Source organism: Triturus cristatus, chromosome 3_2 (genome assembly GCF_964204655.1).
Source record: "Triturus cristatus chromosome 3_2, aTriCri1.1, whole genome shotgun sequence".
NCBI lineage: Eukaryota > Metazoa > Chordata > Amphibia > Caudata > Salamandridae > Triturus > Triturus cristatus.
This window is the reverse complement of record NC_140584.1, coordinates 188,683,824-188,710,257: the sequence shown is the minus strand read 5'-3', so window position 1 is coordinate 188,710,257 and position 26,434 is coordinate 188,683,824.

The window sequence follows — 26,434 nt, the reverse complement described above, 5'->3', positions numbered from 1 at the left end:
TGTCTATTAGCACCTCTCGCAGAGAGGGGGTAACATACCCTGTTCTAAGGATTCCTTGTAAAAGTTGAGGAGGTTTGGAACCAGGAGCGGTGCAAATTCCTTATAGAATGAAGCAGTGAGCCCATCCAGCCTGGGAGCCTTGTCTCCGGGCGTAGCTCGGATCACCACGATCACCTCTTCCTCCTCAAAAGGCTCGTCAAGATATTGTCGTTGACCATTGCTCAGCCAGGAGAGCTCAATCGAATCAAAAAGGGGAAGCAGGTCCGGATGCACCGCTGTCTGCTGAGCCATGTACAGGGAGGTATAAAATGCAAGCAGTTCTGCTTGTACCGCTTCCTGGCCAGCAACGGTCTCCCCGCTGTCTCTGAGCAATTCACAGATATATTCACTGGCCCAGGGTTTCTTCAGTAGTCCAGCCAGTCTTTTCCCAGCATGGTCCCTCTCTCCGTATTGGCATGCCCGTGCCTCCCTGCCCAGATAGTGCATCTCCCTTTGTGCAGCCTCCTCAAATTCCACTATTTTTCCTTTAATGCTGCCCCGAATTTCGGGGCTGTTACAGTTGAAGTACTCCAGTTCGAGCGTTCGAATTTCCTCCTCCAGACGCCGGAGATCTCCCCTGAGTGAGCGCAACACACCCGCCTGCTTGGCGATACACTTGCCCCAGATTACCGCCTTAAAGGCCTCCCACAGTACCGAGGGTGAGTCCACGGTCCCACAATTTAATTCAAAGTACTCCATTATATCCGCCTGAATCGACTCTCTAAATGCCTGATCCCTGAGTGCTCCGGTGTGGACTCTCCAACTGAAAGGCGTATGCTCCTAATCCGACAGCACAAAACACAGCTGCACATTGCAGTGATCTGATAAAGATCGGGCCAAATGAGCAACAATGAGCACCCACGCATCCATATCACTCAATGTGAGCCAATAATCGATTCTAGAACACGATGGGCCCGCGGTGGAGGTGCTTGTGCCCTCTCGTCCAGCTGGATGTCGGCATCGCTAGAAGTTCACCAGCTCATGGTCCTCCATGAGTACGCAAAGCTGTTCAGCCGCCCTTGGATCAGGTCGGCGAGAATCGCCAGATCTATCTATGTTCGCATCCGGTACTACATTAAAATCTCCTCCCCACAGGACAGTTCCGGGCCCGAGCGACTATGTCAACCTCCAGACCTCACTAAAGAATTGTGGATCATCCACATTCGATCCATAGACTGACACTAGCCTAACCGGTTGTCTTCTCAGCTCCCTGGCTACAATTACATACCTCCCCTGTGGGTCGTAAAGCGCAGCGCGTGTTCTCCAGGGAAGTCATTTTCTGAGGTTTATAGCTGTGCCCCTGGCATAGTTGGAGTAGCCTGAAACACATTTCTCCCCCATCCAGCCCGACAGTAGTCGCGCGCTGTCATTTCTAGTAAGGTGTAATTCCTGCAAGAAGCAGCTGTCCGCCTCATGTCGTTGGAGATATGCTGCCACCAGTCTCACTTTATGACAATCATTCAAGCCTCGAACATTCCACGTCACTGCCTTGATCACATCCTTCTCCTTAGTGGTCTCACCCACCCCCTAGTCCATCTGGGTAATGATGTGCTGGATATCCTGACATACCTAGTTGATGCTGAGGCAGAGCCAGAGAAGGGAAATATAGGAATAGAGAGGAGGAAGAACACAGAGAACTCAACAGCACACAATTTGCGCACCCCACCCAACAAGGCCACTCACCTCCCACTTCAGCCCCCCAGCATGGCTGATAGCTATGCCTGTTACCCAAACTTGGCCCAAAATGGCCACAGTTAGAACATCTTTGGGATTCATCCCTGCAGGAGGCACTAGGTGCTCGTGAAAACCCCAGCAGTAGGGTGCTGGGTGGCTGGACAAGATATATTCAGGAGTAGGAAGGGAAATCCCCTTCTCCCTCCAATCAAAGGCAGATTGGGCGGGCCTTCAGGACCCAGCGGCAGGGCAAACAGTCACCCTGGCTAAGGTAGAAAATGTCTTGTGGGAGCAGCCCCAGTCAGTCAAATGCTCCGCCATCTTACCAGCTCATTGCTGCTCACCTGGTGCCTTAGTCGTTCTCGTCCAGGGTGCCTCCCTCCGCATGCTCCCCGTTCACCTGTGCAGCTGGTGCAGCCTGTCTGAGAGAGTGGGCAAACTTGGTGGCCGCCTTAGGGTCAGTAAAGAAAACCATCTTGCTCTGGTGAAAAATGCGGCGCTTTGCAGGTTAGAGGAGTGAATACTTGATGTCCTGCTGTTGCAGTAGTCTCTTCACAGGCACAAAAAATTCCTATCTTGCAGCCTGCACCGTTAGGGTAAAGTCAGGGAAAAAGGCGTTTGTGTTTCCTTGGTACCTTATGTCCTGTAGGTCTCGGGCCCTGCGCAGCACGGCATCTCGATCCCTGTAGTTCAACAGGCGTGCAATTATTGGCCTAGCTGGGGCTCCCGGCGGTGGTTTCTTGCCCAGGGATCTGTGCGCGTGTTCTACTATGCAGACCTTGAGAGGGAGTCCCCAAACATTGATCTGAGCATTTCTTCGACGTAGTCCTCAACTCTAGTCATTGCCGGTATCTCCTTTACTCCCATTATGAGCAGATTGTTGCGGTGCGATCTCACTTCGAGATCTTCATTTTTATTGCAGATCACCTCCAACACCTTCTCCATTCAGAGCAGCTTTTCACGGGTGGTGATGGCCTCATCCTCCAGCGCCTCGAAGTTGGTCCAGTCAATCCAACATTGAATCAATTTTAAGGTCTATGGTCGAGAGTTACTGCTTTAGTTCCTTGAACATATCCCGTATGTTGAGTTCCGATGGCTGCGTGGAGGACATCCCCACCTCATCCGACTGCTTTTCCTCTGGTGGGAGCCTCCCACGAGGGGTTTTGTGCTGCTCAAAAAAAGCTTGGGCTGCTTAGTATCCGTCTTGCCCATGGTCTCGCTTCACCGCCGCAGTCCTGAGTAATGTGGGGCGCAGCGCCAGGTCGCTTCTGTGGCTCTATCCACTGCTGTTATGGCCTGCAGGGAACACTGCGCAGTGTTCGGTTTCAGTTGTAGTGGGTAAACAAGTTCACCTCCCCCACTGCCAGGGTCGAGTCAGGTGTCTTAGATCCGCTTCTGTATGCCCCAGTGACTTCACTTTCCACTCCACTGTCTCACCCCCTCCGGGGATTGCTCGCTGTGCGCCCCTGTGTCAAGGTCTCCTACGTCCTGTTTTCCCCAAGGGGTGGGGGTCCAGACCTGTTATAAATTCAGGGGGGAGCTCCGCAGGCGCTGTTCTTCGTCCCTTTTCAGCACAGCCACTGCACTTGGGCTCACTTGTGAAGCAGGAGTATCAGGCTCCGCGCTTTGTAGGTACTGTCAGATTCACTTGCCATGGGGGATCGCAGCCCCAGAGCCGTCCACTCTCCAGGCGCTGCCACCCATGTTGCCTCACTGCAGGTTCTACGCACCTCAAGCCACAGGGTCAGCAGTGTGGTAGGGTACTCCCACCGTGCTTACTACCTCCTCTGTGTAATAATGGCCTTCCTGCCTGTGCTGGCTCTTCCCCCCTCGGTTCACAGACTCATCGACCGATGCAAGGCCCGTTCAGCTCACAGGGCGCTCGACCAGGATCTGCCCGCCAGCGGTCTGCTTTGGTCTACCGCAGTCCTCAAGGCAGCTGCCACGCTCGCCAGCCCTAGTAGGGATCAGTGTAAAGCCTTCTTCACCGACGCGGGCGTTCATTTGTGCAACTTTCTTTAAGACACGAATCGCGGGGCCGCTATTTTCTTACCCAGGACGAGCCCCGCAGCGGCGATGTGCAGCGGTGTTTCACAGCAGCGCAAGGGTTTCCAACCTTCAAAAGTGCTCCCGCTGACCGCCGAGATGTTCCGGTGCCCACTCCTGTGGTCCAGAACACCCGGTGCCCACCAGCCCTGCCCAATAATTAGCGAATTATCAGTCCAGCCTGCGGAGCCTCCCTAGATGGCAGCTGTTAGAAATGGAGGTCTCTAGTTGGCAGAGGTAGGTACCTTTGTCCAAGTAGGAACCCTTCTTCCTAGTCAGGACAAGGGAGTTACACTCCTAAAATAACCCCTGCTCACCCTCTTGGTAGCTTGGCACGAGCTGTCAGGCTTATCTTAGAGGCAGTGTGTAAAGCATTTGCAAATAACCAACAGTAATACAGTGTAAGCACTACAAAAGGACACCAAACCAGTTTAGAAAAATATCCAACATTTTTATATACTTAAGACAAGACCAAAAATTATAGAAATCCACAATACAGTATTTAGAAATCTTCAGTTATCAAAATAACCTTGAAAAACAGTCCCTTGAGGTTGTTAGCTCCCTCTTGGGCTATCACGGCGTCGTGAACAAACAAATCCAAACAGTTCTGGCTGACTGCAGCGTTGCGGGCCAGCTACGATGTCGGGAAGACCCGCAAAACAGTACCTTTAGAAATGCAGGGTATTTGCGACCTCTCGTTGAGCTTCCGAAAGCACAGTGCCCACAGGCGTTGGTTCCAGAGGTTGGGGCAGGAGTCGTCGGACCCTTGAAGTCACAAACGTTGCCGATCAAACTCCTCATGGTTGAAGTCAGGACCGCCAGCATCGCCAGGCATCGGGTGCTGTGGTATGAAGTGCAGTGGTGTGGCCTGCGACGCCCTCAGGTCGTGGTGCGAAGTGATGCGGTGCTCCTCGTGGTGCTGGCAGGTCACGGTGCAGGCTGCGGCATCGACGTTGCTGAACCGCTGATGTCAGCTGATGAACTGGAGTCGATGGCACCTGCGTCGGTAGGCCAAGGCTACGGTGCGGGATTAGGCGGTACCTCATGTAACTTTACAAGCGGTGCCCTCGAACCACGGTGCAAGCAGCGGCATCGATTTCAGCGTGGATCTACATCATCAGGGATACCAAGGCGGTGTTGTAAAGCGAGACGATGCGGAGTGCGGTGCCCACAGGTCACGGTGCAAGCAGCGGATAGGTGGCGGCATCAGCAGACATCTCCGGGGAGACCAGGGTCGCGGTGTGGAGTTGTGGCAGTGTCCTCTGTGGTGCCTTTAGGACACGGAGTCGGCAGCGGCTTTGTAGAAGGCGTCCGGTTGCTTTTTCTTCTGTAGCAGCACAAAACACACAGTTCCCAGTGCTGAGGGCAAAATAGCTTGAAGTCTTTGCTGTTCCTGAGACTTCTTGAACAGGGGGCAAGCTCTACCTCAAGCCCTTGGAAACACTCACAAAAGTAGATTGCAGAAAGTTCAGTCCACTCCTTTCACTGCCCAAGACAGAAGCAGCCACTGCAGGCCAACACAGCAAAGCACACAGCAAAGTGGTAGATCCTCCTCACAGCTTCTAGAGCTCTTCTTCTTGGCAGTTTTCATGGTCCAAAAGAGTTCTAAAGTTTAGGGGTTTGGGCTCCACTTTTCATAGCCTAAAATCCTTTGTCCTCTCAGGCAGAGAGTCTTGGTGCCCAGCCAGAACCAGTTCTGCCTTCTCTGGTGTGGCTTCCTGGCAGAGGGTGGAGACGGGATTTGTCAGAGGCACACCAGGCCCATTCAGGTGCAAGGGAAGCTCCCCCCCCTACTTTAAATGCAGCCCAGGTGTATTCAGCCCTTTCCTGACCCACCTAGACTATCCAGAGCCACTGCTGCTCCCCAGCCCCTGTCATCCAAAACCCAGACAGTCAATCCACAAACCCAGCAGAGGCCTGCTGGATGGCTGAGCAAGAAAATACCTACTTTCTAAAAGTGGTATTTTGAAACCCAGAATGTAAAAATCACCTACACTAATAGATGCATCTTTAGATTCTGAGTTCAGGCATACTAAACTTTATTTTCCTACCTAGTTCCCAGGGCCAGTTATGTTTATACAATATTATAAACAAACTCCCCATTCTGTCCGATGGGAAACAGGTAGCCTTGCAACAGTGAAAGAAAAGTGGCAGTAAATCACTATCAGGACATGCCACACACACCAGGGCATGTCCTACCTTTCACACACACTGCACCCTGCCCACAGGGGTACCTTGGGCCTACCTTAGGGGTGACTGACATGTAAGAAAAGTTAAGGTTAGGGCTTGGCAAGTGGGTGCACTTGCCAGGACAACATAGCAGTACCTGACTGCACACAGGCTCTGCAATGGCAGGCCAGAGTAACATTTATGGACTGTTTGTGTGGGTGGCATAATCCAGTGCTGCAGCCCACTAACAGCATTTGGTTTACAGGCCCTGGCACACTCACTGCACTTTACTAGTGACTGACACATAAACCAAATAGGCCAATCATGGAAACACCCATCCATAACACATTTTACCACATTAGCACTTTCACTTTACCACTGATCAGCATTGAGAAATGTGCGCAGAAACACTAAGGCAGCACAAACAGAGTCAAAACCGGGAGGTCAGAAAGCAAAATCTCAGGGGAAACACGCCAAAAGATGCCAAGTCTAACAGCGGCTATTTCACCGCCGGCACACTAGCACCCCCATTCTCTGTAAAGTTTATGTGGTAAAAAACTGAGCATTTATGTCAGCTCATGTGGTTATATTTTATTTGGTATTATTTGAAAAACACAGTAAACACACAAAGCAAGACACATCTTATTTGACAATAAAGACAAACAGTAATGGTGACAGTGAAATAAATAGGCAGATAAAGAAATCTGCTTCCATTGTGTCAAACAAGAATAAAGACTCATTTTTAAAGAGAAAGAAAATCTCAGCAATAAATACAAATATATGAGACCATGAGACTATAGAGTGTAATCTACAGAAGCTACACGATTATATTACAGCCAAAATACTGAAATGTTTTAGCCTACATCGGCATTCAAAGATTTTGGTAACTTTTGCAAGAATGGATAAAGAAACAACATCTAATGTAAGCAGAAATCAGAGCATACTAAGTATCATGTACAGACAGGTGACTTTCTAATATTCCTGCTTTGACATAGAAACCCTTTTTATGAGCAGCAATAAACTGCTGAGAAAACCCCGGTCGTCCAGCAATCACGTTAATGTTGCATAAACACATTTTCATCACAAAATGATTCATCACTCTTTGCCTGATATACTGCAGGGAACAGCTATTCATATCTTTTTATTGGCTTCACTCTGCACTCAATAATTTGCCACCTATCATTATGAAATGTTCTGTGTAAATCTATGATTTATAGGAAATTATGCCATGCATGACATGATTTATTACCCGAAATAAGTCAACATCTTGGCTGAATGTGTGTTTTCTTTTGCAGGCCTGTGTTGAGATGTATAGCATACCCGGGACCGCGTTCATGGTTGCATTTATATGAAATGTTATGTTCTGTTATGCTATGGTGTACAATGGAACAGTATGTTACTTTTTGACTAAGTTCTGAAACACGGAGATATCAAGCGCTTGTCTGAAATTGTGTATGAGGGAAATTAAGTTGGTGCAATATGTTTATACATATATATATATATATATATATATATATATACTTGAAGATGAAGGATCACAAGAAAACAACAGCCAGCCAGGGCAAAAATCTGGATCCCAAAGGATACAATGAGTCACAAAGAAATAAAATATCCAAGAAAGAAGTGACTCAAACAGATAGATTCACCAAAGAACAAAAATATATTTCCACTACAACGTTTCAGCTTCCGCCTTCCTCAGGTAGTACAAGATGGTTTGCTCTGTGGCTGCACAGATGACAGCTGAATTTTCAAAAAGCATCATGAGTGAAGATTCCATTTGGAATGTGGAATCAATGCAGTCCAGAGAGCTCTTGAGATATGCAGTAATCAGGTTGTGTTGTCAGTAATGTTCAGTCCATCTGGATGCAGTGATTTTAAACGGTACATCCAGAAGTTTTCCCTGGAGTCCAGTAGTTCTTCCTTTGAAACATGTTCCACGGGGAAAATCTTCAAATCTGATAGTGAATGATCCACAAGGTTAAAATGATTGGCTACAGGCTGGTCAATTTTCTTATTAATTATTGCAGATTTGTGGTTCCTGAATCGTGTACGGAGGTCATTCACTGTTTGGCCTACATATTGCTTTTTACAGCTTTGCCGTTGGCACTGAATCACATAAATAATGCATGTTGAGCGACATGTAAGATGCTGCCTTATTGCATAGGTCCTTCTCGTAACAGAACTAGTTGCAGATGATGTTTGTAAAAGATATTCACACGTGATGCACCTTTTAGAGTCACAGCAATGAACCCCTGCATTTGTTACAGCTTGCTTGAGTTCAGCTCTCACAATAAGAGATCGTAAATTTGGAGCTCTGCGGTAAGCAATGACTGGTGGTTTTGGAAAAACCTTTTGCAATTTTTCACAAGTGGACAGTAAGGGAAATGTTTTTTGCATTATATTTCTGTAGTCAGGAGCTGATGGATGATAGTCCACTACAAATGGAGTTCTGTCACTTTTGTTTCTGCCGTTGGTATTCGAAATAAGTGCTTCTCTGGGTATCTGCAAAGACTTGTCAATTTGTTGCTGTATGATATGCAGAGGATAGCCTCGCCTTTTAAATAATGTAGCAAGCTCCTGTAGATGGTCTTTACAGGTTTCCTCATTGCTGCAGATGCGTCTTATTCTGAGTGCTTGGCTGTAGATGATGCTCAGTTTAGTGTGGTGTGGGTGACATGAAGTCCAGTTTAGATACAAATGAGCATCTGTAGGCTTGTGGTACAGATCAGTTGTAATTTTGTGTTCATGAATGGTGAGTAGCACATCCAGAAAAGGGAGATGAGGATTCTGTTTAGTATTGCTGCTGGTAAATTTGATGGTAGGATGGATATTGTTGATATAAGCTGTAAATTGTTCCAATGTTCTACTTCCTGAATTCCATATTATAAATATGTCATCAATGTATCGTAGCCATACCAGTGGTTTGATGCTAGAAGTAGCAAGTATACAGTTCTCTAGTTTGCCCATGAAGATATTTGCATAGGATGGAGCCATCCGAGTACCCATGGAAGTCCCTTGTATCTGCAGATAGTGTTTTCCATTGAATGTAAAATTGTTGGATTTAAGGATAACTCTTGCAAAGTTGGTAAGCACATTTGTTGACTCTGAAGTGGCACACATACTACAGAGGATTGCAGTAGTAAAAAAGATGACTGCCAGGAAAGCTATTGAAATTAAATCTGCAAAACTAAAAAGAGATATGTTAAGATTTCATATACCTCCTCTTCCAACTCACCACTTCATAAATCATTCTGTTTTGGGAGATTTTCTTGTCAGTGAAAGCCCTGTGAGTAAACAGCATAAAAAGAATAGAAGATTTATAAGACAAAAAAGGCTGCATAGCACCAGTCAGCTACAATCCTTGCAGACATCCGACCCAGTTATTGACTTAACTGGAGGGCTCCTATCACCAGGCGAATTGAACCTCTTGAGCAAAGGCCTCTATTTCTGTCCTGTACCGAAGGACCATAATACTGCCAACATGATGAGAGACCTAAAAACCTTTGAGAGAAGATGCAGACTTGCAGAATACTTTTACAATAATTCTAATGTTGATCTGCCAAGCTACCATCCAGATCCATTTAAGAAGTTCCGCCATCCCAAATCATGGACTCCTCAATGTGGTAGAAATCCTGTCCTTGATACATACATTTTATCCATCAAGAAACTCATCAAGGAATCAACACCTAAAAGGATTTTTGATAACATCACCCGAGAAGAAAGAAAAGCTCTCCACCTCCTTCAACAGAGAATGGATGTCATTATAAAACCGGCAGACAAAGGTGGTGCAGTGGTTGCCATGAAAGTAAGTGATTATATTGAGGAGGGAATGAGACAACTAATGGATACCAACACTTACAAACCTTTAGAAACTGATCCCACAGAAGACTTGAACAAAGAAATTAAGAACATGGTTGTAAGATACAGGAGCTTAAACCTCATTGATGAAACAACAGCAGATATACTTGTTCATCCCAAACCAAGACCTGGGAGATTTTATATGCTTCCCAAAATTCACAAAATGAACAATCCTGGCCGTCCCATCATCTCTGGCAATGACACAGCCACTGAGAGACTATCTTTATTTGTCGACCTGCACCTCCAGCCCATTGTACAGGAACTTCCATCATTTGTTAAAGATACCAGTCACTTCCTTCAGATTATTGAAAAATTAAACCAAACCTACACATTTGATGATGATACTCTTCTGGCTACATTTGATGTTACATCATTATACACCAATATACCACATGAGGATGGGCTTATGGCATTATCTGAAGCTCTTAATAAAAGAACTGTGAAAAAGCCATCAACAAATGTGCTTACCAACTTTGCAAGAGTTATCCTTAAATCCAACAATTTTACATTCAATGGAAAACACTATCTGCAGATACAAGGGACTTCCATGGGTACTCGGATGGCTCCATCCTATGCAAATATCTTCATGGGCAAACTAGAGAACTGTATACTTGCTACTTCTAGCATCAAACCACTGGTATGGCTACGATACATTGATGACATATTTATAATATGGAATTCAGGAAGTAGAACATTGGAACAATTTACAGCTTATATCAACAATATCCATCCTACCATCAAATTTACCAGCAGCAATACTAAACAGAATCCTCATCTCCCTTTTCTGGATGTGCTACTCACCATTCATGAACACAAAATTACAACTGATCTGTACCACAAGCCTACAGATGCTCATTTGTATCTAAACTGGACTTCATGTCACCCACACCACACTAAACTGAGCATCATCTACAGCCAAGCACTCAGAATAAGACGCATCTGCAGCAATGAGGAAACCTGTAAAGACCATCTACAGGAGCTTGCTACATTATTTAAAAGGCGAGGCTATCCTCTGCATATCATACAGCAACAAATTGACAAGTCTTTGCAGATACCCAGAGAAGCACTTATTTCGAATACCAACGGCAGAAACAAAAGTGACAGAACTCCATTTGTAGTGGACTATCATCCATCAGCTCCTGACTACAGAAATATAATGCAAAAAACATTTCCCTTACTGTCCACTTGTGAAAAATTGCAAAAGGTTTTTCCAAAACCACCAGTCATTGCTTACCGCAGAGCTCCAAATTTACGATCTCTTATTGTGAGAGCTGAACTCAAGCAAGCTGTAACAAATGCAGGGGTTCATTGCTGTGACTCTAAAAGGTGCATCACGTGTGAATATCTTTTACAAACATCATCTGCAACTAGTTCTGTTACGAGAAGGACCTATGCAATAAGGCAGCATCTTACATGTCGCTCAACATGCATTATTTATGTGATTCAGTGCCAACGGCAAAGCTGTAAAAAGCAATATGTAGGCCAAACAGTGAATGACCTCCGTACACGATTCAGGAACCACAAATCTGCAATAATAAATAAGAAAATTGACCAGCCTGTAGCCAATCATTTTAACCTTGTGGATCATTCACTATCAGATTTGAAGATTTTCCCCGTGGAACATGTTTCAAAGGAAGAACTACTGGACTCCAGGGAAAACTTCTGGATGTACCGTTTAAAATCACTGCATCCAGATGGACTGAACATTACTGACAACACAACCTGATTACTGCATATCTCAAGAGCTCTCTGGACTGCATTGATTCCACATTCCAAATGGAATCTTCACTCATGATGCTTTTTGAAAATTCAGCTGTCATCTGTGCAGCCACAGAGCAAACCATCTTGTACTACCTGAGGAAGGCGGAAGCTGAAACGTTGTAGTGGAAATATATTTTTGTTCTTTGGTGAATCTATCTGTTTGAGTCACTTCTTTCTTGGATATATATATATATATATATATATATATATATATATATATATATATATATATATATATATATATATATATATATATATATATATATGTATGAACGCTCCCAAGTTCGCACCAGCAGGTCAGGTCACTTGCAGGCGGGTGCTATTGCGTGGCGGTGCCCCACGTAAATATTCAGCTTCCCAACTCGCTTGCTTTTCAACAGAGTCAAGCACTCACTAGAGGGGTTAGATATCGGTTCTTTTTATTTTAGCAGATGAATCGAACAGCAAGACAGACGCGTTTCAGAATTTCCTTCATCAGTGTCTGACACTGATGAAGGAAATTCTGAAACGCGTCTGTCTTGCTGTTCGATTCATCTGCTAAAATAAAAAGAACCGATATCTAACCCCTCCAGTGAGTGCTTGACTCTGTTGAAAAGCAAGCGAGTTGGGAAGCTGAATATATATATGTATATATATATATATATATATATATATATATTCAATGAAAAAAACAAAAGTTTCAGCCGCGCTATAGTTAGGAATTGGCATTTAAAAAACCTTAGAAATTCACTAAAAAAAACATAGGTTTCAGAGGCGTTATAGTTAGCTGGACATTTCCCTCGTACAAAACCCTAGAAATTCCCCTGTTATAGTTAGTTCAGCTAACTATAACTCGCGCCCCCGCAATGCACTGCTGATGATGTCACATATTACATCACTCATGACATGGTCAGTGACATCACTCATGGTATCACTGATGACATCTCAAATGACATCACTGATGACATCACTGATGATGTCATCCATGTGATAAATTAGTGCATCTTCTCACACCCTAATATAACCTTTGATACACCGACTCAAAATTTCATACGGCCATTTTGAAAGCCATAGATACTCCAATACCAATAACTACTGCCAATTCCTAACTATAACGCCCCTGAAACCTTTGGTTTTTTCAGTGAATTTCAAAGGTTTTTTAAATGCCAATTCCTAACTATAACGTGCATGAAACCTATGGTTTTTTCAGTGAATTTCAAAGGTTTTTTAAATGCTAATTCCTATATATAACTTATCTCTAAAGATATCATGTTTAATGATTTTCATTGGATTTCTATATTTTTCAAATTCAGTGTGTCAATTTCATTAATTATTATTTTTTTTAATTCTTTTTTATCACCATTTTTTAAATTTATTTTTTTAATTAATTCTTTTAAAAATTAAAAAACATTATTAGTTTTTTTTGGGTTTTTCAAACATATTTGTTTATATTTTTAAAAATATTTTTTTAACTATATGTTCATAACTTTATTTTATATATATTTTTTGCAATGATTTTGGATCCGGGCACCCTTTGCACACCGTTCTCGATCCCTATGCAATAGCGTCCGCGCATGGTATGCGTTGGGTACGTGTTTAGTGCGCGATCGCAATGCGACCGGTACGCGACTCCCAGCCTATACGCGACACGTTCGATGTACGTAATGCGACGTTTACGCGCTTCCGCGATGCGTCATCTGCGTCTATGATGCGGTAGGTGCGCGGATCCCGCGAAATATTTAACATTTAAAAAAACATATATATGTATTTCATTTGAATATTAATTTAAGACAAACTCTAAACTAGTCTTAAAACTAATATATTTTTACATCTAATCCCATAATTTTTTTTAATTCAATTTCGCGGATGCGCGCTGGGTGCATGCTGCCTATGCGCAGAGTGCGCGGATCCCATGTGACCTGCAAAGAAAGAGATTCGATTGGTTCATTACATTTCCTCTTCTAACTATTGAAAGACCCCACCCAATTCAATCATTCTTCTTTGACCTTCTTTGGAGGAGCATCTCTTTGCAGAGAAGAAGATTTTTTTAGACTAAGTTTACACTTAGCTCTAACTTTTTTCAACTAAAAATGGCTTCAGGGCAGCAGGCATCACCTGCATCTCCTCATACATCTGAGGATGAATTTTTGGAGGAGGCACCACGCAAAGAATGTTTTTCTTCAGTGGTGTGGAAATTTTTTACTTTTCCCGAGGGGCAGAATAAGACCAATGCCACCTTGGTCACATGCAAGATTTGCAAAAGAGTGCTGTCGCGAGGGGATCCTAACAAGAAATACTCGTGCGGCACGGCTAGTATGATGAAGCACCTAAGGACCCTTCATCCAAACAATCTTGCACGAGAAGAGTGCAAACGGATGAGAAACACTCCTGCTCCTGCGCCTTCCACCTCATCGCAGCCGAGCACTTCAAGAGTGCATCCATCAGCCCAAAATTTGGACATCCGTCCTCAATTTCAATATTTAAAAGTGCTCTGCACTAAGTGCAATGCGACTTTGTGTTACGGTGAGCAGTCAATCGATCTGATCTACCGTCGGCAAGAAAGTCGCATTTGCTAGTTTTTTTTAAAAAAATGTATTGTTCCCTGAAGTTCACTGTTTGGTTCCTCCTGTTTTGTTTTTTGTTTTGTTTTTGCAGAAAAACCAAAACATTTTTAAAATTGTTCAGAAAACCCCAAAAAAATATAACAGAAGAAAAAAAAAAGTTCTTGTAAGAAATAACTTTCCTGGTTTAAAAAAAGAGCTAAATTTCTTTGTTAGTGTGTGAAAGTTTAGATGAATGTATGTGTAGTACGTAATTGAGTGAATTAATGCATTAGACGCGTATGGTGAATGTATAAGTGCAGAACTATGAGGAAGTGCTGCAGCATCACACAGTAACCTCTTTAACTACAGTGTGCTGTAGTACTTCCGAAGCACAGGGATGCAACATATGTACATACATATGTTGCAAATCTATGCTTCTCTCTGCACGGCTGCTTAAACTGCAGCCATGTGGTGACACAGGCACCCTTGCACCATAGTGCAAGGATATCTGTGTCATGAGCTGTTTGTTTTTATGCAGGAAGACACACCTTCCTGCACAAAAACAATCAGTAAAGGCATTTTTCTCCTTCAATGTATGCTGAGCATTGTAGCATGCATTGAAGATATAAAAATGTGGAGAAATGAAAACAATTCTACTTGTGCTTTCCTACACCAATTTTAAAATGGTGCAGCATTCACACACATATCGAGATTTATGATTTCTGACAAATCTAGACATGTGTCTTGTTCTATGAGTATTCAGTGCAATCATGCACAACAACACTTATAGAACACCCTTTCAATGCAAACTGGTGTGCACAATGAGGTTGTATTTACATGGAGTATAAAAAGTGCACAGAGTGCCTTTTCCTCTCTTTGTAATTATGAAAGAGTGTCTTGCGCAATAACTATGTTACAAAAAGTGACATATCTCCAGTTTTAAAATTCCTTGTGAATGATAGAAGGTAAGCACAGAGTTTTGTCTGCAAAGATGTTCAAAGAAGAATGATTGAAATGATTGCGGTCCTTCAATAGCTACAATGGGAAATATTATGAACCCCTCAAATCTCTTTTTTTGCAGGTCACATGATATCTGATTATGGTCAGATTTGAAAACTACATAGGTATAAACGGAGTGGTTTTAGAAACGTGTTTCAACTTTGTAGCTTCTTGCTGACCTCCTCATTCTGCATATTGAGACTTAGTTAAACTTACCTTCACAGTAATAGCAATAAAAAATGGTATACATTTTTTTCAGATTTTCATTGCAATCTAAATTCATATAAATTGCTTATTTTTAAATTTGGGTCTGTGAAAGAAAAGGAAAAAATAAATTAGAACATGTAATAATACATTTTTTACAACACAGCATAATTTCCACAAAGTAATTTGTTTGCCTTTTTTGCTGTTCTCAGAATATATTGAATTTCGCTAAAAATAGTGATTTCAATCATACTCATCACTTAACAGCGGGCAAAAAAAAAACAATCAGAAAGATTGTTAAAAAAAAACCAACATGCTATTCTCAGCAAAATACCACAAGATACAAATCACAGATATATAAAATGCTTACGGCTAAAAAAAATGTATAAGTTTAACTTACAAAAACTGTAAATGTTGTCGCTTTAAAATATTCACCGAATCTAAGGATGAATTTTTGGAGGCGGCACCACGCCCACAACGTTTTTCTTCAGTGGTGTGGAAATGTTTACTTTTCCCGAGGGGCAAACAAAGATCAATGCCACCTTGGTCACGTGCAAGATTTGCAAAAGAGTTCTGTTCCAAGGGGATCCTAATAAGAAATACTCGTACAGCACGGCAAGTATGATGAAACACCTAAGGACACTTCATCCAAACAATCTTGCACGAGAAGAGTGCAAACGGATGAAAAACACTCCTGTTCTGTATCTGTAAAAAAGAATCACAAATAAATGTATCTTAATAACTTTCATATTTATACTATTCCATTACTGTACAAACACATTTTATATAAAAACTGACTAAGAAACTATAGCCTTAAACCACAAGTGTGACGATGGTTAAAACACTACATGCATAGTGCATACTACTTTGAAGCAGTTCATGCCCTAAAGCCTACCTCACTAAAAGACTACATGCTAACTGACTGAATGATTACAGTACTAGAAGGAGACACACTGGGTGAGTGACAGGGTGTTTGCTAGAAGTGTATGAATACTGACTGGGGAACTGAAGGTGTGAAAGACAACTGTGTAGGTGGTTAGAGGCCTGCATGCATAGTGAATAGGCATTTGAAGCAGTCTATGAGCTAAGGCCTGGCTCACTGCATGAGTACTTGGGAACTGACGGAATGATTGGAGTACAGCAAAGAGAGTGCCTGGGTGAATTTATAAGTGGTTGGGTTTTGACACAGTGAATGGATTAGTACTTGGTACTGAATGGGTCACTAGAGGAGTGCAAAGGGAGTGACAGGATGTTTGCTGGACTGTATGGATACTGACTAGGGAATTGAAGATGTGAAAGACAAGTGCATAGTATGTTAGAAGACTGCATGCATACTGCATTGACATTTGAAGCAGTCTATGTGGTAATGTATGGTTCACAACATGAGTACTTGGAAACTGACTAAATCATCAGACTACTGCTAGGACAGTGCCTGGGTAAAACTTTTAAATTTTCAGTTCTGGCACAGTGAAGAGAATAGTACATGGTACTGCACTCTGGTGTCAAACCCTGACTCGTTTTATCAATGCATAAGCAAAGAATAGCTTCTAAAGCTACTAAAACTTGACAACATGACCGGTTTTAAACAGTTATCTGTCAGCAAATACACAATGTTACCAAATGCTTCTATCACAATCCTTACCCAAATGTACACAGACTCACAGTGTGATTTTAGACAAGCAACACTATCCTAGGAGTTTACCAAAACACATTCACTAGTCTAGAAGAGATAAGGGTACTGCACACAATCTACATATTTAAGTACAGCACATTAGTGTCAAAGCATGACTCGTTTTATTAATGCATAAGCAAAGACTGACTTCTAAAGCTACTAAAACTTGACAACATGACCGGTTTTAAAACAGTTATCTGTCAGCAAATACACGATGTTACCAAATGCTTCTCTCGCAGTGGTTCCCAAATGCACACAGACTCACAGTGTGATTCTAGACAAGCACCACTATCCCTAGGAGTTTACCAAAACTCATTCACTACAGTGGAAGTGGTAAGGGAACTGCACACAATCTACATATTTCAGACTGCACTTTTGTGTCAAAGCCTGACTCATTTAATCAAAGCATAAGCAAAAATTGCCTTGTAATGCTACTAAAACTTGACAACAAGACAGGTTTTAAAACAGTTATTTGTCAGCAAATACACGATGTTACCAAATACTTCTCTCACAGTGGTTCCCAAATGCACACTGACTCACAGTGTGATTCTAGACAAGCAACACTATCCCTAGCAGCTTACCAAAACTCATTCACTACTGTGCAAGAGGTAAGGAGACTACACACAATCTACATATTAAAGTACAGCACATTAGTGTCAAAGCATGACTTATTTTATCAATGCATAAGCAAAGACTGGCTTCTAATGCTACTAAAACTTGACAACATGACAGGTTTTAAAACAGTTATCTGTCAGCAAATACACGATGTTACCAAATGCTTCTCTCACAGTGGTTCCCAAATGCACACATACTCACTGTGTGATTCTAGACAAACAACACTATCCCTTGCACTATACTAAAACACATTTCTTCATCTAGAAGGAGTAGTACATTTTAGTATAGAAACATAACTCATTTCACAAATTCGTAAACAATGACTGGTTTCTAATTCTACCAAAATATAAAAACAGAATAGTTATCTGTCTGCAAACACATGAAAAACACAAATGCTCATCACAGAATGGTTTCTACATGCACACACACTGTCAATAAGAGAAAAAAAGTACTCCCTACACTTTAGCAGGAGAAATACATTAGTCTGATTAAAATCAAAATAGTCTACATACATCCCCTCACAATTAAATAACTCATCTTTCAAGTTGTTTTGTAGATTAAGAAGTATATCAGTCACACACCAGATATCAGTCACACACCAGATTTTCTTTTACAGAATCTCTGCACTGTGCACCTCTCAGCAAAAACAAAGAATGGAAAAGTTTCCCTTTCATTTTCCACACATATACATGTAAACATCAAATCACAATCCTTCACACATAAATTCAAAAACAAACACACATTTCTATTGGTTAAACATTTCAACCCTTTCCAAATGAAATACATTTCAACTCTTCCCCCAATCTGCCTTGTGCCTGTTACCATAGCAACAGGTCATGGAACACTGCACTGAGCACACAGGTCACAAGTTCAGCACACAATGTTGCTAAACAAGACAGCAAGTATGCTTGACTTTTCAACATATCAGCTTATCATATATAATGTTCCTTACAATCAGTTTTTGTTAACCAATAAGAACCATGCCTTTAAAAAACAGAAATATACACCCTACCTTTCAGTGTAGAAAGTTGTCATACAACCAATGATTTCTTGTCTTTTTTCAAATATTTTTTCCTTGGATCCGCGCACCCAACGCGAGAGGATCCGTGCACCAAACGCGATAGGATGCGCGCACCATGCACGCATTTCGCTGTTTTTTTTTTTTTTAAAGGGGCCCCAGAGGGTCCTTCTTGGACCCCCTAAGCACCTCTAGAGGGTCAGAGTATTTCCACTCTGCCCCCTTTATATGTTTTACACACTTATTCCCCTTGCTTCTTCAGCCTCGCTTCTACCGAGGCAGAAAATGGCCGCCAACAGTTCCTGGTTTCGAATGTAGACAGACACTCGACAGCCAATTAGCATTCAGCGCGCGATCGGGAGGGTGCGCGCTCGGTTCGGGGAGGGTGCGCTTATGGTGCGGGTAGGGTCCCGGATCCTCCCCGGCCATAGAAATCACTAACTTTTTACCCTAATTTTCTCAGGAACTACTGAACAGATTCACACCATTTATGCAAAAGGCATGAGTCTGAACTGAGGACTACATCTTTGCCAAATTTGGTGTCATTCCGTTCAGCGGTTCGGGCTGTAGCTGCGACAACAGATCCTATGGGAAATTGCATGGGGAAAACGCGTTTTGGGACCCCCCTTTTTTCTCGGCCCCCGCTTGACGGATCACCGCAAAACTTTCAGGGTAGGAGCGGAGCGGAGCGGAGCTGGCCAACAGTTTGGAAACTTTCGCGAGGATTCATCAACCGGCGCCAGACTTATTGGGAATAGAATGTTGCGTATTTCCTATGGAAAATAGGTCCTAACTATAACTATCTACAAGATAATCTCTCTCTCTCTCTATATATATATATATATATATATATATATATATATATATATATATTCACTGAAAAAACCATAGGTTTCAGGGGCATTGTCGTTAGGAATTAGCATTTAAAAAACTTTTGAAATTCACTGAAAAAACCACAGGTTTCAGACACGTTATAGTTAGAAATTAGCATTGAAAAAACCTTAGAAATTTACTGAAAAAACCATGGGTTTCAGGGGCGTTATAGGTAGTTGGACTTTTCACTCGTACAAAACCAGTGAAATTCCCCTGTTATAGTTAGTTAAGCTACCTATAACTTGCGCGCCCGCAATGCACTGCTGATGACATCACATATTACATCACTCATGACATGGTCAGTGACATCACTCATGACATCACTGATGACATCTCAAATGACTTCACTGATGACATCATCCAGTGAATGTGTGTTTTTCTGAAAATTAAATATGTTTTATATATGTATATCTCAAGGTTGATGGAAGAATAAATGGGTATATAAGTGTCTAAATGGAAGATTTCTTTTTTGAAAAATTGATTGTATAACTGACTGATTAAGTGTATCTTAGTGAATACATGGGTCAGTGAGTAATGTTTAAATATATAAATATCTGTATCAGTCTCTCACTTTGTGTATAAGTGGCTGCATGGGTTGGTGAGTAGCTACATAAGTGTCTATGGGGCATATTTACAAGGCGGCGATAGAAAATTATCGTCGCTTTTGCGGCCGTTTACGGACGAAAAGCGGCGATAATTTTATCGCCTAATTAGCAAGGTCATGCTAACGCGTGAAACCTTGCTTTAGTGCACAAAATCTTAACGGCCAGCTTTGCATCTCTAATGAGATGCAAAGTGGGCGTTCCTGACCTGACATGACAGGAGAAATGTCGCTAAGCGACATTTCTCCTATCATCAAGGCCCACGTTATGAAGCATAGCGGCAGGAAAAGTAGCGATAACCCCTATTATCGCTACTTTCCTTACGCCTGCTTCAGGACTGACTTAGCCATGACATCCTATGGAAGGTGGATATCATGGCTAAGTTTGTGAGTCCCTATCAGCAAGCTAACGCCACATTTCGTAAGATTATCGCTGGGTTCCCAGCGATAATCTCACGTTAGGCAGTTAGCGCTAGGATTTTTATCGCTTTTGAGATAAGCGTTGCTAATAGCATGCTATCTCAGCGATAAAAATCCACGCTAGCCGGCGAAAATTATCCTAGCGCTAAGTGCGCTTAGCGATAATTATCGCCGGTTGTTGCTGGTATGCCCCCAAATAGGTTATTAGTTGTTTTTTTGAGTATCAGTATGAGTGTCTGAGTGTCTGTATGGTTCGGTGGGGGGTATTACGTAGTGCATAGATGCATGAAGGAGTGACTCACTGTTTGTATGTATTGAAGACAGCATGTGTGCAAGACTGTATGGGTGGATGAGTGTGTGTATGGGTGTGTTAGTGAGTGAAAGACTGTCTCAATAGTGGCTTTATTAGTAACTGCATATGTTTTAAACTAGGATATGCGAGTATTGGTGTAAATAAGTGAGTATATGTGAGAGTGAGAAATTGGAAGTGTTCCTGTATAAATTAGTATGTGTTTCTATAAGTGATTGCTTAAGAGAGTAAGTATGTGTAAGTTTCTGTAGAAGTAAGTGTGGTGGTGTGTGTATAAATGTATATGCAAGTAAATGGATGTTTAATACTTTGTTTGCATATATGACTATGTGTGTGAGTAACTCTATGGATGAGTGTCGGTGTGTAACAGGATGTATAGGTGTATGAGTACATATGATGAGTGAGTACATGTATGAGTGACTGTGTAGGACTGTTGGTGAATGAGAGGATGTGTGTGTAAATCTTGTAATTACTGAATAGGTGGGTTGTAAGTGGTATTGGTATGTCCATTGTTTTGAAAAAGTTAGTTTCTATTTTTGAGTGTGTGTATCAAAGGTTATATTAGGGTGAGAGGAGGTCTGCCGCTCTATCACAAGGATGATGTCATCAGTGATGTCATTTGAGATGTCATGAGTGATGTCATGAGTGATGTCACTGACCATGTCATGAGTGATGTAATATGTGATGTCATCAGCAGTGCATTGTGGGCGCGCGATTTATAGTTAGCTGAACTAACTATAACGGGGGAATTTCACTGGTTTTGTACGAGTTAAATGTCCAACTGATTATAACGTCCCTGAAACCTATGGTTTTTTCAGTGAATTTCTAAGGTTTTTTAAATGCTAATTTCTAACTATAACGTGTCTGAAACCTATGGTATTCTCAGTGAATTTTAAAGGTTTTTTAAATGCTAATTTCTAACTATGCCTACAGAGATAGGACATGTGAAGAAAGAAGAAAAAACGCACAGAAAGAAAAAAAAGAAATGCAGAAAGAAGCAACAGAAGTCCTCAAAGACGAAGAAAAGTGCAGGAAGAGGGATAACATGCACAAAGAACAAACAGAAGAGCAGAAAGAAGCCTTGTTGCAAAATCATCCTGTACCCTCAACTTTTTCAGACGGATACTGGTGGTAACTGAGTCTGACTAACCAGTCCTAGAGCCAGTGCTATGTTAAAAGACACTCAGAATACAGTGAAAACACCTACATACACTGGGGAACACTATGCGTTGTGGTCCCCCTGTGATTAGCATGACCTCCTCTGTAAGCCCCTAGTATATAATAGGGCAGGGAATTAAAACTACCTCTTAAAACGCGCCACAGGGCGTGTTTGCACACGTCACCTCAGGCCCCGTCCCCTCCCTTCCCCACTGTGTAAACACGCCCTGTGGCCGTTTTAAGTTGGGAGATTAAGTCCCCTTGAATTCTGAGGGTCCCTAGGGTCCAACTAGACCACTAGGTTCCTCCAGTAAGTGCCACAGAGCTGCGTTGCAGAGAGATGTAAAAAGGGGCACTGCCTAGACCACCTCTCTGCAACGCAGCTCAGTGGCGCTTACTGGAAGCAGATGGTGGGCTAGTTAGCCCCCAGGGTCCCTCAGGATTGACGGGGAATTATTTCCCCAACTTAAAACGCGCCACAGGGCGTGTTTGCACACGTTAACTCAGGCCCGTCCCTTCCCTTCGCCACTGTGTTAACACGCCCTGTGGCCGTTTTTAGTTGGGAGATTAAGTTCATTTGAACCCTGAGGGTCCCTAGGGTCCAACTAGCCCACTAGGTACTTCCAGTAAGCGCCACAGAGCTGCGTTGCAGAGAGGTGTAAAAAGTGGCATGGCCTGGACCACCTCTCTACAACGCAGCTCAGTGGCGCTTACTGGAAGCACCTAGTGGGCTAGTTAGCCCCCAGGGGCCCTAAGGATTGAAGGGGAATTATTTCCCCAACTTAAAATGCGCCATAGGGCATGTTTGCACACGTCACCTCAGGCACCGTCCCCTCCCTTCCCCACTGTGTAAACACGCCCTGTGGCCATTTTTTAAGTTGGGAGATTAAGTCCCCTTGAATCATGAGGGTCCCTAGGAGCAAAATAGCCCACAAGGTACGTCCAGTAAGCGCCATTGCAGAGAGGTGTAAAAAGGGGCACAGCCTGCACCACCTCTCTGCAACGCAGAGCAGTGGCGCTTACTGGAAGCACCTGGTGGGCTAGTTGGCCCCCAGGGTCCCTCAGGATTGAAAGGGAATTATTTCTCCAACTTAAAACGCGCCACAGGGCGTGTTTGCACACGTGACCTCAGGCCCCGTCCCCTCCCTTCACAACTGTGTAAACACGCCCTGTGGCTGTTCTAAGTTGAGAGATTAAGTCCCCTTGAATCCTAAGGGTCCCCAGGGTCAAACTAGCCCACTAGGTACTTCCAGTAAGCGCCACAGAGCTGCGTTGCATAGAGGTGTAAAAAGGGGCGTGGCCTCAGAACACCTGTCTGCAACGCAGCTCCCTGGTGCATACTGGAGATACCTGTTGGGCTAGTTGGCCCTCAGGGACCCTCAGTATTGAAGGGGAATTAATTCCCCAACTTTCAACTGGCCAGGGGGTGCATTTGCAGACTGCTGCAAGGAGGGGGCGTGGCCTCCGGCGCGATGCCGGTCTTTAATTTATTTCATTTATTTAAGAAGGAGGGCTGTGTGGCCCCCTTCTTTTTCTAATTTATTGGCCCTGGGGACCCCATCCCCCAAGGCCTGCACCCTAATTTTTTTTGTTGAAAAAAATAAATTTGGCCCTCCCAAGGCCTTAATCGGCCTCGGGGACCCCAACACCCGGGTCATTGGCTTTTTAAAAAAAATTCTTTAGGAGGGGGCTGCGTTGCCCCCCTCCTCAGGCCACTTATGGCCACGGGGACCCCATCCCCCGGGGCTGGCCTTTGTTTTTTTATTATTTTTATTTAAAATATATTTATAGAAACACCTAGGACATGCTGGACAAACCGTATGTACCTATCACCATGGCGATTTGCGTGATATTCATTAAAAGGCGACTATGCATACAATGAATCCACGTGGAATGTATTTACACCGCTAGTGAAGCTCTGACGTGTCTGACGCCCTACCGTGCCTAATCCCGGCGCCCCCGCCGGTGGGTGCTCTCCAAGTAGACACCCTTGTCGTTTATTTATACAAACATGGGTAGCTATTGACGGGCACATTTAATACACACAAACACCAAGCCATTCAAAGGGGATTCAACAACAATTCGACCAAACTATGCAAGAAACCCCCCTCATGGTTAATAAAACACACATCCACCGCCGGATGTGTAATACTTTTTATTTTACTCTCTGGAAAGGAGACGAACCTCACTTGAGAGTCACAGCGTGCTCCTGGCTGAGCCCAATGCTGTGTTACACCCACCAGTGCCCGCCAAGTGCCACACACCTCTGTGTTGTATTCCACCAGCTAGTGCGTATGCTATGACACTCTCTAGCCCATGTGCACTGTAACACCACCCCGTGAATATGCCATGCCACACTTGCATTCGCACGGGTTATATTGCCCCATCTAACGTGCCTTCCTCGATGCCTATGTTATAACGCACAGCGCTATGCCATACATATTACAATCTGGGATCCATATCTTTGTCACAGTGCAAATGCAACGTTACACTGCCCAGCACATATTTTATATTACAACTTTAGAGACTAGTTAGGTTACACAACACTGCCCTGTGCATATTACACTCCAAGGCGCATATCGCATAGCACGCGCTAGTGCCTGTGCTATCTCTCGCTCTCCAATGAATCTGTCATTGCGCACAATGTATTGCATATTATATTTCACGCCCCGGTTCATCTTATATCACACTTTTTGGTGCATAGTTTATACCATGTACTATATCTAGTTTTCATTTTCAATCGTGCTCTCAGGACTATGTTCTTTAACACTGCGTCCACCTACCCTTTTCACGGGCATTACATTTTGAGATGGGGGGTGGAGGGTCAGGGGGTGTTTCTGCCAAGTGAGCCTGGAGTCACAGTCACAAACGTCCTCTTCTTCCTGAATAAAAATGAGATTATGCTGCATACTTGTTCATATTTTAAGTAGTTCGCACAGACACACATTTTAAAAACAATAAAGTTCCTAATACCCACCTTCTCTGAACAGTTAGCTTGCTGCCCCATCCACCTCCTCCCTATCCTCTGTTGTCTGAATCCATGGACTAGCCTCCTCCCTCCTGCCATGCATGGTCTGATTTGCTGCCACTGCCCTCCATTTAGCATGATGTACCAGTCCACTTCTTCTGCCCTCCATTGCCCAATTATTTGGCCCATCATTGACCTCCTGCTTAGCCTCTGTGCTTAGCTTGCTGCCCCTATTCTCCTTCCCCCTGCCCTCCGATGCCTTTGTGCATGCCCCTGCTCCATCCTTTTTGCCCACCATGTTCCATGGACCTGCCACTCCTATCTACTCTGAGTGTTCTGTTGAGCTGCCACTCCCCTCCCACCTGCCTAGCATTGTCAGATGACTGTAACCTGTCCCTGCCACCTCTACCCTGCCTGTCCACATGCCATGCCCCTATACCCTTCCTCCTGTCCTCCATGGTCCATTTTATTGCCACACGCTTCTGACCTCCCTGGTCTGTTGTGCTGCAACTGCTCCTCCTGCCTGCCCCACGTGGTCTGTTGTGAGGCCCCTTCCTCTGAACTCTCTTGTCTGTGCCCAGGTCCTGACCCTCCCTTCTATCCTCCATGGTCCTTTGTGTATGCCCCTGCACCCTCCTTCTTGCCCATCATAACCATTGTGCTGCCACTAACCCTCCTGCTTGCCATGCATGGTCTTCTGTGTTGCCATGGCCCCTCCCACATGTGTGGTCAGCTAGCTGCCCCTGACCTCCTCCCTCCATGGTCTGTGTGTATGCCATCATAGTCTCACTGTTGCTCTCCATGGTGTGTTGTGTTTCTAGTGCCCATCCTGCCTGACCTCCATGGTCATCTTGCTGCTCCTGCCCTGCCCCCTTGCCCCCAGCCCTCTGTTTCCATGTGCATACCCCTATTCCCTCCCTCCTGGCTTTTCTGTTCTATTGTAATGCCCCTGATCCGTCCCTCCTGCCCTTTATGGTCTGTTATGCTTCAGCTTTCTCTCCTGTCTGTCCATTATGGTCAGCTAGCTACCATTGCCTCTTTCCCCTCTGTTCTCTGTTGCCCATGTGCATGGTCCTGTCCCCTCCCTATTGCTTTCTATGGATTGTTGTGCTGCACTCCCGTCCCGCATGCCCTGTGTAGTGTATTGTGCTGCTGCAAACCCTGATGCCTGCCCTGTAGGGTCAGTTTGGTGCACCTCTCCATGTCCCTCCTGTCCTCTGTTATCCGAGTCCACGTCCTTACCCCAATTCCTCCTGCCTACCATGATCCAATGTACCATACTTGAGAACATTTTGAACTTGGTAAAACTGGGGTATTGATTTTCCCCTTTGAGTTACATTTAAAAAGATGAGGTTATAGACAAGAGACAGATCAAATAAAGCCCATTTGAGATTAAAAACATTGGACGTTTCCTGGCTGAAACGGGTCTGTTGGCATGTATGGTTGTACTACCACTGCCTCTTCCTTCTGCCCACAATGGTCTATTATATTGCCACAGCCTCTCTTGCCAGTCCTGTATTGTTGGTT